Source organism: Delphinapterus leucas, chromosome 9 (assembly GCF_059928025.1).
Source record: "Delphinapterus leucas isolate spDelLeu-1000000601 "Yukka" chromosome 9, BTC_Dleu_Yukka2, whole genome shotgun sequence".
NCBI classification, from domain to species: domain Eukaryota; kingdom Metazoa; phylum Chordata; class Mammalia; order Artiodactyla; family Monodontidae; genus Delphinapterus; species Delphinapterus leucas.
The window spans coordinates 11,527,276-11,532,943 of record NC_143137.1 but is presented as its reverse complement, the minus strand read 5'-3'; the positions used below and the strand labels follow the sequence as shown (position 1 = coordinate 11,532,943).

The 5,668-nt window shown below is 40.9% G+C and overlaps 1 pseudogene; it reads left to right on the top strand.

The window, feature by feature from the left end:
* Positions 1–3,316: 3,316 nt before the first annotated feature.
* On the top strand, positions 3,317–4,194 carry LOC149748347 (taste receptor type 2 member 143-like; annotated as a pseudogene).
* The last annotated feature ends 1,474 nt before the right edge of the window (positions 4,195–5,668 follow it).

Below are 5,668 nucleotides of genomic sequence, written 5' to 3'. Positions count from 1 at the left end.
TTTGCATTTCTCTAATGATTAATGATGTTGAGCATTCTTTCATGTGTTTGTTGGCATTCTGTATATCTTCTTTGGAGAAATGTCTATTTAGGTCTTCTGCCCATTTTTGGATTGGGTTGTTTGTTTTTTTGATATTGAGCTGCATGAGCTGCTTGTAAATTTTGGAGATTAATCCTTTGTCAGTTGCTTCATTTGCAAATATTTTCTCCCATTCTGAGGGTTGTCTTTTGGTCTTGTTTATGGTTTCCTTTGCTGTGCAAAAGCTTTGAAGTTTCATTAGGTCCCATTTGTTTATTTTTGTTTTTATTTCCATTACTCTAGGAGGTGGATCAGAAAGGATCTTGCTGTGATTTATGTCATAGAGTGTTCTGCCTATGTTTTCCTCTAAGAGTTTGATAGGTTCTGGCCTTACATTTAGGTCTTTAATCCATTTTGAGCTTATTTTTGTGTATGGTGTTAGGGAGTGATCTAATCTCATACTTTTACATGTATCTGTCCAGTTTTTCCAGCACCACTTATTGAAGAGGCTGTCCTTTCTCCACTGTACATTCCTGCCACCTTTATCAAAGATAAGGTGTCCATATGTGCATGGGTTTATCTCTGGGCTTTCTATCCTGTTCCATTGATCTGTCTTTCTGTTTTTGTGCCAGATTCTCTATGTATAGTATCATGTCATCTGCAAACAGTGACAGCTTTACTTCTGCTTTTCCGATTTGGATTCCTTTTATTTCCTTTTCTTCTCTGATTGCTGTGGCTAAAGCTTCCAAAACTATGTTGAATAAGAGTGGTGAGGGTCGGCAACCTTGTCTTGTTCCTGATCTTAGTGGAAATGCTTTCAGTTTTTCACCGTTGAGGATGATGTTGGCTGTGGGCTTTTCATATATGGCCTTTATTATGTTGAGGAAAGTTCCCTCTATGCCTACTTTCTGCAGGGTTTTTATCATAAACGGGTGTTGAATTTTGTCAAAAGCTTTCTCTGCATCTATTGAGATGATCATATGGTTTTTCTCCTTCAATTTGTTAATATGGTTTATCACATTGATAGATTTGCGTATATTGAAGAATCCTTGCATTGCTGGAATAAACCCCACTTGATCATGGTGTATGATCCTTTTAATGTGCTGTTGGATTCTGTTTGCTAGTATTTTGTTGAGGATTTTTGCAACTATGTTCATCAGTGATATTGGCCTGTAGTTTTCTTTCTTTGTGACATCCTTGTCTGGTTTTGGTATCAAGGTGATGGTGGCCTCGTAGAAGGAGTTTGGGAGTGTTCCTCCCTCTGCTATATTTTGGAAGAGTTTGAGAAGGATAGGTGTTAGCTCTTCTCTAAATGTTTGATAGAATTCACCTGTGAAGCCATCTGGTCCTGGGCTTTTGCTTGTTGGGAGATTTTTAGTGACAGTTTCAATTTCAGTGCTTGTGATTGGTCTGTTCATATTTTCTATTTCTTCCTGATTCAGTCTTGGCAGGTTGTGCATTTCTAAGAATTTGTCCATTTCTTCCAGATTGTCCATTTTATTGGCATAGAGTTACTTGTAGTAATCTCTCATGATCTTTTGTATTTCTGCAGTGTCAGTTGTTACTTCTCCTTTTTCATTTCTAATTCTATTGATTTGAGTCTTCTCCCTTTTTTTCTTGATGAGTCTGGCTAGTGGTTTATCTATTTTGTTTATCTTCTCAAAGAACCAGCTTTTAGTTTTATTGATCTTTGCTATTGTTTCCTTCATTTCTTTTTCATTTATTTCTGATCTGATTTTTATGATTTCTTTCCTTCTGCTAGCTTTGGGGTTTTTTTGTTCTTCTTTCTCTAATTGCTTGAGGTGAAAGGTTAGGTTGTTTATTCGAGATGTTTCTTGCTTCTTAAGGTGGGCTTGTATTGCTATAAACTTCCCCCTTAGAACTGCTTTTGCTGCATCCCATAGGTTTTGGGTCGTTGTGTCTCCATTGTCATTTGTTTCTAGGTATTTTTTAATTTCCTCTTTGATTTCTTCAGTGATCACTTCGTTATTAAGTAGTGTATTGTTTAGCCTCCATGTGTTTGTATTTTTTACAGATCTTTTCCTGTAATTGATATCTAGTCTCATGGCGTTGTGGTCGGAAAAGATACTTGATAAAATTTCAATTTTCTTAAATTTACCAAGGCTTGATTTGTGACCCAAGATATGATCTATCCTGGAGTGATCTATCCATGAGCACTTGAGAAAAATGTGTATTCTGTTGTTTTTGGATGGAGTGTCCTATAAATATCAATTAAGTCCATCTTGTTTAATGTATCATTTAAAGCTTGTGTTTCCTTATTTATTTTCATTTTGGATGATCTGTCCATGGGTGAAAGTGGGGTGTTAAAGTCCCCTACTATGAATGTGTTACTGTCGATTTCCCCTTTTATGGCTGTTAGTATTTGCCTTATGTATTGAGGTGCTCCTATGTTGGGTGCATAAATATTTACAATTGTTATATCTTCTTCTTGGATCGATCCCTTGATCATTATGTAGTGTCCTTCTTTGTCTCTTCTAATAGTCCTTATTTTAAAGTCTATTTTGTCTGATATGAAAATTGGTACTCCAGCTTTCTTTTGATTTCCATTTGCATGGAATATCTTTTTCCGTCCCCTTACTTTCAGTCTGTATGTGTCTCTAGGTCTGAAGTGGGTCTCTTGTAGACAGCATATATAAGGGTCTTGTTTTTGTATCCATTCAGCCAATCTGTGTCTTTTGGTGGGAGCATTTAGTCCATTTACATTTAAGGTAATTATCAATATGTATGTTCCTATTCCCATTTTCTAAATTGTTTTGGGTTCGTTATTATAGGTCTTTTCCTTCTCTTGTGTTTCTTGTCTAGAGAAGTTCCTTTAGCATTTGTTGTAAAGCTGGTTTGGTGGTGCTGAACTCTCTCAGCTTTCGCTTGTCTGTAAAGGTTTTAATTTCTCTGTATGACTTCTTATTCCACCCATATATAATACATGCAGGATATGGAATAAAATATTAACTTGGGACATGAAGGGTCAGGGAAGGTTTGTGGTCATGGGAGGCAAACAGGGATAAGGACTTTTTCTAACTTTTAAGGAAAAGTTAGAAAAGAAATAGTGTAGTGAGAAATGCAGTGCAAAATATGGGTATTTTCAATCACCCTTGGAGCCTCTATTCTGTTACCATTTTCCTACATCTGTCCCTAATGAAGAACAGGCAAATACAGGTTTGGCAAAACAGAGACAGGGTGTCATTGAGTTGAGAGGGATTTGCATGCCCCGGGAAATCACGGGGATCCTCTTTTCAAATCCTGGAGGACTGGCAGGGGTGGGGGTGGGGATGGGGAGGTGGTGGTGTTTGCTGGTTGCTATGCTTTTGCCTGAATCCAAGGAGAGCCTCTGAATCTATAGTCTCAACAGAGAGGCTGTGGATGTGCCCCAGCACCCCGGAAGAGAAGCCGAGTCTGAGAAGAGCCTCCCTGCAGAAGATGCTCTCCTCACCCATGTTGATCTTCATGGTCATCTTTTTCCTGGAGTTGCTGGCTGCCATGCTGCAGAATGGCTTCATAGTTACTGTGTTGATCAGGGAGTGGGTACAATGCCAGACGCTGCTTGCAAGCGACATGATTGCGGCGGCCTCCCTGGCCGCCTCCCGGTTCTGACTGCATGGGATGGCCCTCCTGAACAACCTCGTGGCCTTCTTTGGTTTTGGTTCCAAAATTTACTATTTCAGCATCTCCTAGGACTTCATCAACTCTCTCACTTTCTGGCTTACTGCTTGGCTTGCTACATTCTACTGTGTGAAGATCTCATTCTTCTCTCACCCCATCTTCTTTGGGCTGAAGTGGAGGATTTCTCGGTCAGTGCCCAGGCTGCTGCTGGGCTCCCTGATCTTATCTGCTCTGGTAGTCATCCCGTTAGACACTGGGAACACAATTCGTGTGCAGATGGTTGCTGCCCAGAGTTCCCATGGAAACAGCACCCTGGCTGGTAGAACACAGACTGTCTCTTTGTACTTTTTTCTACCTCATGTAATTATTATGCGGTCAATTCCATTTCTCCTGCCCCTGGTGTCCACCGTCTCGTGTTCTCGCTGCGCCGGCACTTGGGGCAGATGAGGGACCATAGACCTGGCCCCGAGTGATCCCAGCACCCGGGCTCACACCGTGGCCCTGAAGTCACTTGCCTTCTTCCTCACCTTCTACCATCATGTTACCTGTGCCTGATTATCGTTGTTATAAACATCCTAACCCTCTGGAATCACTGGCGCTGGGCCTGGGAAGTAGTGACCTGTGCAGGCATCTGTCGGCATTCCAGCATCTCTGTGCACAGCAGCCGCAGGCTGAGAAAGGCCCTGATGAAAAGGCCTTGGAGAGCCCTGGGCAAGGAGCAGTTTGTCTCATCAGTGTCAGTAACTGCTGTCACTGGACAAGCCCATGGGTGGCAAGAATGCACAAGGTTTGGGTGTTGTCCTCTCTGTTCACTTCCTTCTTTCTTCCCCACTCTTTCTACACCCCATTAATTCTTTTTCCACTCCTCTCTGTTTCTACCCTCCCTTCCAGTGGTCCTGGTCCCTCATCTGGGTCCCAAACCACCTTGGACTAGAATGGTGGCCTCATTTCCTCACAGGCCTCTTTCACTCTCTACACAAGCAGCCCTAATAATATATTCTCCAAGCATCATTTTGGTCTGTATTCCCTTTACAGAGACCTGTAATGGTTGTCAGTTGTTCTGTGGTCAACCTAAAGTTTTTTTTGATTGGTGACATAGGTTGTCTCATACCATCCCACACCATCCCACACACATCAATTGCCCTCCTCAACGTTGCTGTGCTCTCAGAGCTCAGTCTCTCTACTTCAGCCCAGGAAAGCTTCTTTCTGTCTCCCCACATGCTCTTCCCTGCAGCCTGTGGTCTTTTGGCCCATCTGGAACTTCCTTCTTTCATTTCTCTGCTGTTTTTTGCCATTCCCTTCTTTTGTGCCCTGCTTAAGACCAGTTCCACCCGTGGAGCTTTTTCTTTTGAACAATTGATGTCTGAGGGCATGTATGAGTTTTGTGCCACTATAGGACCTGCCCATGGTTTTGTGTGTTCGGTATATGTTGAATTAAAAGGAATTTTCTGATGTGGAAATGCTTTGGCCAACAGAAGATAGAAAAGGAAAACAAAGGAAATTTGCTATAGTTTTAAATTTTGAGAATCTTACTCTTCCTGTCCACTCATCCAGGAGGTGGACCCTGGATGCCGATGTCTAGGATGGTAGCCTCTAAATTAGGGTGTTTGCATCCCGGAGTGTGTGCAAAATGATCCATTGGATGTAGAAAGAAAAGCGTGACAATTTCCATTTATTTTTATCTCATCCTTTTAATCCCTATTTCTGATATGTGTTTTATGATGTACATAATGTATTAGTAGAGTATTACAAGCATATAATTAAACTAAATAAACATGCATATGGTGGAATTCATGTTCATAATTTTTTTTTTTAACTGATGGAGTTTACTATAAAAAAATGTGGAGACCGAGAGACCAGAAGAGATTGGGAAAAACACCATACATGGTTAACAGATTTATATGTCTGAGCTAATCAAGATAGGAGTAATAAACAACAGAACAGAATAGAGTTTACAAAGGATTTTCAAGTAAATAACTGCATTTATGATAAGTTGTCCAACAGTCTTGGGAGCTGAGACCCCAAAACA